The 13,302-nt window shown below is 44.2% G+C and overlaps 1 protein-coding gene across 7 annotated transcripts in view; it reads right to left on the bottom strand.

Moving 5' to 3' along the window:
* Positions 1-13,302, bottom strand: part of ZNF462 (zinc finger protein 462) — a 145,678-nt gene that overhangs the window by 42,000 nt on the left and 90,376 nt on the right. The window lies entirely within an intron of this gene.

Here is a 13,302-nt window from a genome sequence, read left to right on the forward strand (position 1 = left end):
GCAGACTTGGGAGAGAGGCTCTTTGGTCAGCGTGACTTAAGTACCAGGAGAAAAATAAAAGACAAAGGATTTTAGGTAAGCACATTTTAGAGGTGGCCAGGGGGCCAGGGATTTCAATCACATCCATTCATTCAGCAAATATTTACTGAGCATCCCAGTCGATGGGAGACCATGTGCTGAGACAGCTGAACTTGATCTCGAACTTCAAGAACCTCCCTGCCGCAGACAGATATGTAAATAACGGATTGGTGATACGATGCAAAAACAAAAAACATACAAAAAAACCCTCAATAAAGACATCCATAAAGAGCTAATGGAGAAGGCAGAAGAGTCAGCAACACTAGGTGACCTGATGAAGTGTGTGCCTGAGAGAGACAAAAGGACAATGTCAAGAGAACCTTGAATGTCCATTGATAAAGTTACCAGTATGAGTCAGCATGCTAATTAATGAAACAGACACTGGACCTAAAGATCCTGACAAGTTCAATTCACCACCTCCATCTTAAGTTATAAATAGATATTGAAACAACTACATTCTTATCACGATGAAAAACTCATGACTTTATTCCTATATGGAAAGGAAACAAAGATCAGGGGATGAATATGAACAACAAATATGTGCACAGAGGGTGCCGCAGATTGCAGAAGGGACAACTTCAAATCTTCGAGTTCTAAAATAGCATAAAAGTTCCAAATAATGCATAGATTGTAATAGTCTTCAGAAAAGCAGGTGATTTGGCAACTAACTAAAGGTTGATATTAAAAGGAATCAGAAATACAGTATCAGTCCTGGCCAGCTGGCTCAGTGGTAGAACGTCAATCAATCATGTGGATATCTCAGGTTTGATTCCTGGTTAGAGCACACAGGAAAAGCGACCATCTGATTCTACCCCTTTCCCTCCCCCCTTTTTTTTTCTCTCTCTCTTCCCCACTATAGCCATGGCTTAATTGGTTTGAGTGCATCGGCCCCAGGCGCTGAGGATGGCTCTGTGGAGCCTCTGCCTCAGGTGTTAAAAATAGCTTGGTTGGGAGCATGGCCCCAGATGGGGGTTGCTGGGTGAATCCTGATTGTGGCACATGCAGGATTCTGTCTATCTCCCCTCCTCCCACTTAAAAAGTTTAAAAAAATTTTTAAAAAAGAAATAGAGTATTACTTGTGGATAATTTAACCACAAATACTGTAAATAGCCAAAGTATGGCGTGGGGGTGGGAGTGAGAATCAAATACGCTGGAAATACAGTCCAGTTTCTAGTAGAGAAATAACAGACAATTGGAGACTAGCACACTGACAATGACAAGAGAGCAGTTAAAGACATACTCCAGTTATTAGCCAAGAGAATTTTGGAATGTCATGTAACTTCTATCGTGCCACTGCTAATCAACTTAGGCATAGGACAGAAATAGTCTAAGCATTTTCATGTATGTGCTAGTGACCCAGGTATCTGTAGTGACAAGACAGACTCCCACTACGATGGGGAACCGGTGAGCTGTGCGATGATCTGAGTCTGCATCTAAGGATGAAACTCTTGCGAGCTTTATGTCTGATGGACTCCTTAAACTCAACATGCTGAAAACTGACACCATCTCTGCCCACACATCTCCTTTTGTGTTCTGAATGTCAGCGAATGGCTCATCACTTCATTTAGGCTCAAATGGTAAGGTTCTTCCTTCCGATTGTCACACAGTTCCTATAGCAGCACACTTAACCAGGTACCTCGTTCTGGAGACATCTGTCATGACCCATCTGCCATCATTTCCTCTCCAGTCCCCTGCCTCCCCATCCCTCTGTTCATTCAGGTCCTCCTATCTCAGATGAGCACCTCTGAGAGCCTCTTACCAGGTCTTCCTTCCTCTGAGACCTGTTCTAGTTTGGCCAGTATACACATCACAGACATAACACATACCACGTACGATATGATTACACCTGAAGTCTCTTTTTCTGATTTCAGTTTACACAGCTTTTCAGTCTGGTCCTAGTCCGCATGTCCAGCTTCATGATTCTCACTAATTCCTTATTCCTTGCACATTCTACTTACGTCATCACTGGAAGTCCTTGATCAGGGTTACCTGGGGCTCTGATCAAGGTAACCTTCCTCTTCTTTTTGTCTGGCAAATTCCTACCCACCCTTCAAAACGCAGATGAAATGTCACTTCCTCTGTGGAGGTTTTTCTCCAATAATCCAGACAGAACTTTGCTCTCCTCTGTGCTTGGCCAACACCTACATCCTGTGATTCTCACTGTAATCTCATTGTACCTCACATTACACTGACATTTTCTCTTAAGCAACTGCCACCACAATGGCCTTCAACATCCTGGCCAAAGAAGACCATGGTGACAGTGTCTGGGCTGGCATTGTGGGTCACTCTGGAGCAGAACCATCCATTTCTGGTTCCAGCAGTTGAAGTTAATGTCATCAAGAATCAGTTTCACTTGCTCCTAAACTTCCTTGTACCAGTTATATGTATTTGTTACTGAGCTTCTCCAATATAATTAATATTATCTATAATGATGAAATGTAGGTATAAAAAATATCATTTCTATGAAAGCTATGTTGCATGCTTTGAAAAGTCAAGTTGCTAAAAAAAAAAGTACTGTCAAACGATGTTTTGGCAAGACCAACTATGAGAGACTGAGAACACAGAAGTCTAGAGCAGCAATTTTCCAATGGTGCGCCACAAGAACTTTTAAAACATGCAATCAATACCTGACTATGTAGACAAGGGCACTGACCTATTCCCCCTTAAATTGTCAAATAAAAAACTGACAATGGCTAACACAACAACAGCTGTCTGATGTGAATGAATCAAAATTATACCAATTTTTTTGTCAGATAGAAAAATAAAAACCTATTTTTTGGTGTGCCACAGAATTTAGCAATTAGCTTAAGTGTGCCATGAGATGAAGAATGTGAAAAATCGCTAGTCTAGAAGGACTCTGTTTTAAGACTGTTCCACAAATGTCTAAATTATTCCACTTTAAAAATATGAAACTGCAAGAGAGTAAAGGGGAAATCCAGTCCAAGGACCCAGAGTCCAACACACAGACTCAACCCTACATCACAAAGACTGGTGAATAAACATATTTACATTTTCAATGAAAATAAAAATGCTTAAAGGCATTTTTTAAAAAAGATTCCCTGCATTCAGAAACTTTCAATACAACTGAGAAACTCTAGGTATCTTCAAATAAGAGAGTTTCTACTGTATCTATCTGTATGTTTGTACCCCCCTTTTATATTAATTCAGAAAATATTTATTGCAAGACTTTCTATATGCCAGGCAGTTCTAAGCACTTTGGATATATCAGTGAAAAAACCGGCAAGTGCCCTCGCCATGTGGAGCTTACATTTTAGATCAACAGGAGCAGGACTTCATGTGTTTACATAACCCCAGAGAATCATGGTCCTTTCATCAAGGTACAGAAGAGTATGTTTGCTGGATTGAATTTATCGACAACTTTCTAACCTCCAGTCGCACCTCTGTCCATCCATCCATCCATCCATCCATCCATCCATCCATCCATCCACCCGTCTGTCTGTCTATCTATCTATCTATCTATCTATCTATCTATCTATCTATCTATCTATCTATCTATCTATCTATCTATCATCCATCCATTTTAGGTTATGAAAACAGTATGTGGCATAGAGCTGTCAAGATGATTCACAGACTCAAGTAGTTTACTTACTGAAAAAGATTTCTTAAGTTCTATCTGAATTCCTTTGAAACTCGACTGAACTCCCTTTCCCTCAAGATACCTGGTGTTTACTCTGTGCTGTTAACGCAGAGCAGAATCTGGCATGCAGAAGATAGCCACCAGATATAGATCACCAATGCAACTTTCCAAGTATTTCCTTCAAAGAGTCTCAAAATGTTCTCTGCAGGCCATTCCAAAAGAAAACTTATATTAGAAATGAAGCTGTGGAACACTAAGCCATGTCGACCCCTCCTGGACAGCATCTAAAGGGAGCATACATTTCTAGAGGCAGCCACGTTATTTGATTTCCTTCTTTTGATTATGCCTTGAAATTCTCCAGGCCAAGGACTCTGGCCCCTCCTCGTCTTCTATCATCAGTGGAGTCCTCTGGCCTGGATGCACAAGATTATGATACAATGGCCAGAGGGACAATGGACACTGGATGACTATATATAGGAATTCTGGGCTTGGTTGTCATGGAAGCAAATGGGAAAACAAACACCTAATCCTGAAAATAAGGCTGAGGCCAACTTGAAGGAAACACACACTAAAAACTTCCTGTCACTCTGACAAGTAAAAACAAAACCTTGAAATATGATCAGGGAATAAGATGAGGAAAAAAAAAACACCAAAGGAAAAATTAGTCTTCAAAAATGACAAAAACACAGAGAAAAAAAAGGCAAAAATTTCTGTTTTTGAGATTATTGTCCCATCATATGTTAAGTTTATGCAAAGGATCTCTCAAAAGCCTATTTTATGAAATGTCCTGATCTCACTCTCTCTGTATTTTGGGGGAAGGCAGGCAAGTCTGACCTAAGGCAAAGAGGATTCCTGGACCTGCAATTCTACAAGAACAAAGCCTTGACTCGTTGCTCTTGTCCTACACGGTTGATGGGTGAAAGCCCTGTCGGTTCAACCTCCTGAAAAGCTCTCACTCTAATCCTCACTCTGTTCCATCCACTACTGCTCTTGTTCAGAAACTCGTGGTTGCTTGTGTGAACGTCCACTGCACGTTCTTAACCGGCTTTCTATTTCAAGTTTCTTCTTCCCTGAGATTCCTCCCTTTTCTAAAAGCAAAGATGATTGTGGTACTCACCCATCCTTACAGATAAAAGCTCAAGCTGAACCCTGGTGCTCTGGCTCTCTGTCCTCCTAGACCCACACCCACACTCTGCCCAAGCACGCCGACTGCCAGCCACAGGGAAGTTCCGAGCATTCACTCTGGGGGCTTCTTTATGCTGCATCTTTGCATATTTGTGAAATGGATTTCTTCTATTTTTCAGCCTGGCAAACTCTTAGCATCTTTCAAAACTGAGCTCAGTCCAAATGCACCACCACTAGGCAGATCTTCCTGGAACTCTCTAGATACACTTACTCGATTCTCCTTGAGCTCTCCCACTAGTTCTCATGCTGCACTGGCGTTCATTTATCTCGTGTCCACCAGACTAGGACCTCTTTGTAAGCAGAACATCCATCTATCCACGCATAACTTTTCAAAGGTTCATATCCCCCCAGAACTTAGCTCAGGGTCTCGCCCAAAGCATGTGCTCAATAAACATATTACACAAACCCAAAAAGAGTTCAAACAGGAAAAAGGGCTCTGGAAAACACAGATTTAAAAGGAAACCCCAACTAGCCAAATGTCCCTTGCTCTTTGGACAGTGAAGTTCATAGAGCCTTTCCATTGTGACATGGACCCATTTTACCACAACGCGCCAGGGCCTAGAACGGCTTCTAGAAGAGTGGAGAATCTGAAGGGAACCAACTTCATAAATCCGTGGCCCTCCAGATACTGAGCACTGCATTCTCACTGTATCAAATGTTGGACCAAGTTTCCCTCCATCGGAATGCACTCTCATCCCGATATCTTGGGTACAGACTATCCATTCTGCAGAAAGGCCCATGGCCGCTCAGAAAAGCAGAGATGGCTTCATGTCATCCAGCCAGTCAATGGAGAAATAGGGACAAAACCGGGGCAACTGCGTGCCCCAGTTTTGAAAACATGCTCTTTTTCTGCCATAGTCATTAGCAAACATTGTAGGTATTCCTTTTGCGCTAAACAGTATTTGGACCTCAAAGGGCATGTTCTTAAAAAAATTCTCCTTGAAACAGGTTGGAGATTTGTAGGGAAATACATGAATTGTCTGATAAAGGAGACTTTTTCTAATACTTATTTTTTCATAGGAGGCACTGGGTGGCGCCTGCTATTGTTAATTGAGAAGCTCCTACAATGCCAAGTGCTTAATTCACCTGTGACTCCTTTGAATTGTGTGATGAGGAAGTAAGGTTTCCTGCTGTTCATTTAGATCGTATAGATCAGTGGTCCCAACCCCTGGGCTGCGGACCGGTACCGGTCCGTGGGCCATTTGGTACTGGTCCACAGAGAAAGAATAAATAACTTACATTATTTCCGTTTTATTTATATTTAAGTCTGAATGATGTTTTATTTTTAAAAAATGACCAGATTCCCTCTGTTACATCCGTCTAAGACTCACTCTTGACACTTGTCTCGGTCACGTGATACATTTATCCATCCCACCCTAAAGGCCGGTCCGTGAAAATATTTTCTGACATTAAACCGGTCCGTGGCCCAAAAAAGGTTGGGGACCACTGGTATAGATATCTTTACTACACTGAAAATCCAGTGAAAAATGTTGAATACAAAAACTTCTTTATATCAGTGGCCCGGCCTCAACCAGAGAGTTTGCTAGCAACTTCAGGGGATATTTGCAGCCCAGAGGCCATGGGTAAGGCCACAATGCTTCCTCCTCAAGACCTGACTGGTGGGGAAAGGCCTACAGACTTCAAGGAGCCAGTCACAATGTACGGCTCACTATACACACTGCAGTGAGGGAGGGCCCAGACAGGGAAGCACTGTGGGGATTTCTTAAAGATTAGACCATGAGGAGGAAAGAACACATATGAATGTTAGCATATACAATGTATTTAGATACGTGGAGAGCTCTAAGAGATAACGTGGCAATCAGGTGCAAAAAGGCAATGGTCGATCAGGGTCGAGAACGACCAGCCACACTTCAGAGTTACTCTGTAATTGTCCCCCAGCAGTGGGAGTCCCTGAACCAACAAACTCAGAGGGTTTTGTACCCTCTTCTCTTTCCTTTTCACCTATTTTCATGCAATGTTAAGAAAATCCTGGCTCTGGGTTGAGCTGTATTTTTAATCACCATCAGGGTACCAGGCTCTTCCTTTAGGACAGCTCTTCCTCCAAACCCACCCCCAGGACTACCGCTCAGGGACGCTGGGCCCAGGTGGAGGCCGGAGTCCTCCACAAAGCTGGCGAGATCACGAAGTGAGATCCAGGTTCACCTCGTGCTGTCTCAGCCAGGTTCACGTCTAGCAATTGCCAGGAGCTTTTTACAAGGTCAGACTCTGTTCTTCACCCTGACCCTATGAAATGGTTAGTATGACTTCTCACTGTACAGATGGGGGAACCAAGGGGACACCTGGCAAACAGGTGATTTCTCAGCTATCGGGAGCATGCACAGACCTCTGGGTCCTCGTGTGCAAAACGGAGACAGGAACACTAGCAACCTCACGGTGCTAGGGAAAGTGCAGGAGACCAGGGTGTGACGCACGATGCCTGGCACACAGGGAGTCCCCCAGGGTCTCAGTCCCCCAGTTGTTAAAGCCTACATCATGGAATCTTGCACTGGATTATAAATTGCCTTTTGGTGTTTGTGTTTCCTACAGATGAAAAAACGTGGTCTCCTTAGTGGGCAGCAGGGTAGAGAGGCACGGCGTCTCTTACCCGCTGCTCCAAACAGATGTAGCGAACGTTCCTCGCGGCTCCAGGCACGCGGTAGGCGCTCGGCAGCTACGTTTTGATTGACTGATTCTGGGCAAAGCCAACTGCACTGATGCTTCTGGCAACAACTCACCAGCTCCTTCCGTAAGTGGAGATGGCAGCAAAGGAGAGGGACTGATGTGGGACCTGGATTCCGCTCAAAGGCAGGGCTCGGCCTGAATAACACTACGGGTGCCGTGACTCACCCCCATTTCATTGGCTAACAATGCAACACAGCATGGTCACAAGTCAACTTGCTGCAGAAAGGCTGGTCAGAGCAAATTCCATGCCCGCAAACTACAGGCTTTCTTGGCAACCAACCTAGCATCTATTTCCTTTTACATTTTCTTCAAGATCACCTCCAGTTTTTGAGCAGGGTCTTTGGTTATCTAACTGGTAGGTGTGTCAATCATCCCCATCATCAGAACCTCTCCCAAAACACCCCACCTGACATTGCCTCCTCTTTCCCTTGTCCTCTTCCTCTTGAGAGCACTTCTTGCCACCTGAGCTGATATGTACTGGCCGATTGTCTGCTTCTCCTCACTACGTATGGGGGACTTTGTCTCACACGTCTCAGCTTGCATGGATTGTTGGATTTTAGTTCATGACTGATAAGGACATTTAAACTCAGCTGAGCATGAAGCACTTCCCCAATGCTCAGCAGGAGAAACCTGAGGCTTTATGCCTCAGGGCTGCATTGTAAGTCTGTACATGTCTTGCCTTTTGAGTGCCCGTGGCCAGTGCGTGGCACCGTAAACCTCAACGCTTAAGACTAGATTCATTCACCCAAATAACTTGCTTGACTGCCCATGGCGTGCAAGGTAACCTGGCATGCTCTGTGGACCCCAAAATAAAATGATGGCCTCTGCCTTCAAGACTGATGGTCTCGGGGGAGATGGAAAGACCGACAGTTACAACAGAGTACGATCGGCCCTATGATCCTACAGAGAGCTCAGAGATCTGTAGGAGCAAAAAAGAGGTCCCTCAGCCAGACGTGAAGAGTCAGGGAGGCTTCTGGAGGAGAGTCAAGTTTTCAAGGACAAGGAGTGAATGAAGTAGTGAGGAGGGTGAAAATAGTAAGAAGGGTGGTCCAAGGCCAGGACAGCGGGACTCCGTGGAGATGGCATCGGCACAGCTGCAGCTCGGTACATGGAGGGAAGAAGGGCGAGGCAGGATCCCAGAGAGAAACGTGGGTCCAGACAACAGTTTTCCATGTGGAGCTTGGAATTTATTTCGAAGGTAAAGTAGTCAGCCATGGGAAGGTTGAAAGCAGGATCTCACATTTTTATCTTTTCCATGTCTATAAATTGCACCCATAGCTTTGACCAACTCTCTCTCTCTGACAGGGAAGGCCGCTTGGTCTAAATAAATTTCCACCGTAAGAAAAACCAACCAGCAGAACGTTGCCCATTGATGACGGAATAGCCGTAGCTTAGGATTCTCTGCTTCCTTTTGTTAAACAGAAAACACCAACGTGGTTTCTTTTTTGCCCTGGATTTCAGTATCAGGTTGGAATTGTCCATTTGATATTCAGTTCCTACTGTTTCTACTGAACACACTACTCTTACATCTGGAATAGACGACGGCCCTACCCAGGGGAAGGAAAGATGGGAGCTCAGTAGGCTACCTTGTCTGTTCCCTACGTTCACATGCAAAAACCATTACAAGGGAGCACAGAAACCAAGCGGAATGTCCACGTGCTGGTAAACACCAAACATATATGGGCATCAGCCAAGATCCTGTGGTCTGTTTTCCCAAATACAGGGACTCAGCAACATCCAAAATGTTTCCAGCTCTGTATCCAGTCCTTAGCTTTCATATCCATGTGTCAACCCAAGGACACTTAACACATATTTCTGGGGCTCAATTAGGCTCTACTCAATGGTCAAAATGTTATTTTGTAAAGCGATTCAATATCCCTCTGGCTTCATTAGCTTTTTATAAATGGTTTGTTTAATCATCACCAGTGTTTTATCTACTGTGTGTTAGGTAGTTGACAGATACAAAGATCATCAGGGCTCCTATTTCAAGAGCTCTCAGGTTGTCTGGCAAGAGATGACTATACCACATACTAAAATAACTGCTCAAAGAAAAGAGCAAATGCCCACGGGCATCTTTGTCTGTGGTGAGTAGAGTGGCCAGAAGACAATGAGGGAGGAAAAGAAATTCAAAGCCTGATTTACTGCTTTAAACTTTAGGACACAACTCGACCTCACTGCTCAGCTTAAGCCCCAGACCCTTGTAGGACATCCACTCTAGGCAGGAAGTGGCCCTGTGCCAGGTGTTTAGAATAGAGAGAAGAGCAAGACCATAACCCTAAACCTAATCAGCTTCCTTTCTGGTATTAATATGGAGCTGGCAGAGTGGACCACACATCCCCAAGAAAGGTGAGGCACAGCAACATGGCATTTTAGAGGGAGAGCTGACTCACATCAGGGGACATTATGAGAAACGTCATGGAAGTGAAGGACTGTGGACGTGGCTCTGAAGGACACGTAGGGTCTGGGGGTGTGGAAACAGAGGGAAGGAGGGGACCCTGGGGGGGATGGGCGTGGGGAACGCTGAGTGGGAATTCTTTTTAATGCAGCGCTATTAAAGACTCTTGAGTAGGAGAATGGTATGACTCTTACCCTTGCTGAGAGGCTGGTGAAGAAGGGAGGTGTCTGCAGGTGGTGTGGGTATGATAACGACTCAGGTAGGAGATGGGGACGGGAAGGAGCAAGACGAAGGTGAGTGGAAGTGAGGAGACGGAAACAACGGGACTGAGCAGGCAACTGACCGGCTGATGGAACAAGAGCCCAAGGAGACCTGAAGACACAGAGGACTCCAGCTGGGCACCATGCCCCAGCGGGGGAAGTCTGGGAGGAGGTTACCAAGTTCCACTTAGGAACCTCTGAGGTAAATAAAGGCTGAGTGAGACTTCTAGTTTGAAAGTGAGGAGCAAGATAGGGAAAAGAGGGTCTGGGGCTTAAGCTGAGCAGTTAGGTCGAGACTTTGGCATCATGAGAAGAGTGAGTTGACTCCACGGGTATGTGAAGGGGGAGAGGTGAGCTGAGACCCTGACCACAGCCGGTATGACGGCGGCTGGAGGACGCGCGCTGGGAACGAGGTAGAGAGAAGGCGTTACCACCGCAGGCCCGAGGAGAGCCCAAAACACACACAAAGGCCCCAAACCAGGGGAGAACTCCCCTGGCAGGAAGGTCAACAATTTTAAATGTCACGGACAAAAACTAAAAATTAAAAAGGGAGGATGCGGGAGCAGAGGCCATGGACTGGTTTGTCTGCAGTCGCTGTCAACCCTTGTGAACGCCACTGCGTGAAAGTGCTAGGGACCGGAGTCACACTGCGAGGGACTCAGGAGAAGAGGGAAGAGGAGGCGGCAGCGAGGGTGAGTCCTTCCAGAGAAAATGCCACTGGAGTTCGCCCGGGGAGGCCACTTCATCAGCGTGGTTTCAACACAATGCGGAAGGCAGAACACAGATCCTGGCCGTTTAAGGAAAGAACAAATGGCAAGGAAGTAAGACCCTGGGATACTGGTCCCTTTCAAGAGATTTGGAGGCTAAGGCCGCAGTTGCAGCAACACAACTACAGAAGATTCTATCTAAAAATAGTTCTAATATTTAAAACACAGAGCACTTTCCTGGGGCTCATATAGCTCCATTATTTTTAGACTTTCCAAGGGAAAAATAACCCCTCTACAAACTGAGGTTTAGGGATGAGGTATGACACAATATACTGAGTTTTGGAGCTGGCTGATGGGCACTGTAACGCCAACATGGCCAGGTGTAAATGGGACCCTTCTTAAGCCTATTTTCTTCTTGTGCCTTGCAGAACATTTGGTCCTGTCCAAAACGTCCACTGAGACTCCCGGTCCATGCCGAAAGGTCCTTGATATTTGGGCCTATCCAAAACATCCGTGGACACATTTGGTCCATGTCAAAATGCTCTTGATATGTAAATCCTGCTCTTCTTGAAGATTTGAACTGTGACCCACATACCCAACCGCATGTGCCACGGCCAGTTAGGCTACCGAGGCAGGAAGGATTGTTAATGGCACAACCACAACACAATTATTGGACCAATAAAACATAATCGTTTTATTATTATTATCATTATTATTATTATTAACCTTATAAACCAAAAGTAAAAATAAGTGCTATGGGCTATTTGGACCCAGAAATGTTTTTTAAGGATGGATATTTTGGACAGGATCAAATGTCCACTAATCATTTCCCCACTACTGAAATTGTAGGGAGCTAGGAATAGAAGCTCTTGACTTCTGGGATTTCTTTTTTAATCATCAGTTTAATTTAGCTAATTAATTAATGAGGGAGCCAATAAGATGTGACAACTGGTCAAAAGAGATTTAAAAGAAACTCATGTTTGTATGAGGTAAAGGAAGTCTTATACAAGTTACGTACAAATAGACGCAAAAACTTCTCTACCCACAGACAATAATCGACTGCATTTTAACAGATAACAAATTTGTAATATGGAGAAAATTATTGGCATTAATATCAGTTGTATACAACTTTAAAGGGTTGTCAAATAGCTCAAAGACAATGAAAAGGAAAGATATTCATGGGTGAGTTAGTCTAGACACCAACAAATAAATAGATAGATATATGTCCGTTTAAAATTTCTTTTTTTTTTTTTACACTATTTCCTAACAGAGCTGTTAAAGACAACAGGCTAAAAAGTGGAGCCACTTATGATAAGGCTCGCATCACCATGTCAGTTTCAGCTCTCCCAGAAATAAAACCTTAAACTACCCAATCAGGGACGTCCTAATCAGACCTAGTTAGGAAATCTGCCACCCAATAGGAAGTAACTTTGCAATGATCAACCCACTTTTTTTTTAATTTTTTGCCTCCTGTGACTTCCTCATTCCCGCTCCCTTCTGTCTATACGCCTTTCATTTTGTACCGCTCCTCAGAGAGGTACAATCTATCTGCTAGATTGAATGCTGCCCAATTTGTCAATCATTGAATAGAGCCAGTAAGACCTTTAAAATTTATTGTTTGAAGTTTGTTTTTTCAACAGAGTTACAAAGTAGTTTAAGCCAATAACTAATTCGTTATTCGATCAATGCTAAGTACTTTCTATGTGTTTATGGGACAGACTGGGATAGGAAAAGTGAAGTATATCACCCACACATCTGAACATCAAGGCGCTTCAATTTTGGCTATGCAGCTATGGGAAGTGAACGAGTCATAGACAATTCTGCCTTCCTGTTCTTCTACCTTCAATGGCTTTTCCCCACCCTAAGAATGCTCTGGTCCACCAATTCAGAGCCCCCTAATGCCCTTACTTAAGGAAGGCTGTCTGTAGCCATCAAACATGAATAGCAAGCAGCCTGCAGGGGTCCTAGCAATTTCCAAAGAGTTTTTTGAAGCTCTTCTTAAAGATTCCCTATGAATGGTCCCATAGTTGTTTGTAAGACAGTTCAGTGCCAGGGGAGGTCAGAACAAAGATCCAGGAGCACACCCTCCCTTTGAGCAGCTCCACGCCAGGTTTGATAGGAACAGGGGAAGCAGGAGAAAGCGGCGAGGGGGGAACTGGTAAGCCCCTAGTTTTCAGTGGGAAAAGAAACAATCTTTATCTCCACCACCACCACCACCATCATTACCAGCAGCCTCGACAGTAGCAAATTCACAGACGGAAAACCTTTAGAAAGCTTGACACAGCTATGAAAATGGTGGAATAGTTTTGAATCTACTTATTTCAGACATTCTATGGGGAGTAAATGGGATCAGTCAGAACATTTTAAATGTATATAGCTGGACCATCTCTAGTCATC

This window comes from Saccopteryx leptura, chromosome 2 (genome assembly GCF_036850995.1).
Source record: "Saccopteryx leptura isolate mSacLep1 chromosome 2, mSacLep1_pri_phased_curated, whole genome shotgun sequence".
Lineage (NCBI taxonomy): Eukaryota > Metazoa > Chordata > Mammalia > Chiroptera > Emballonuridae > Saccopteryx > Saccopteryx leptura.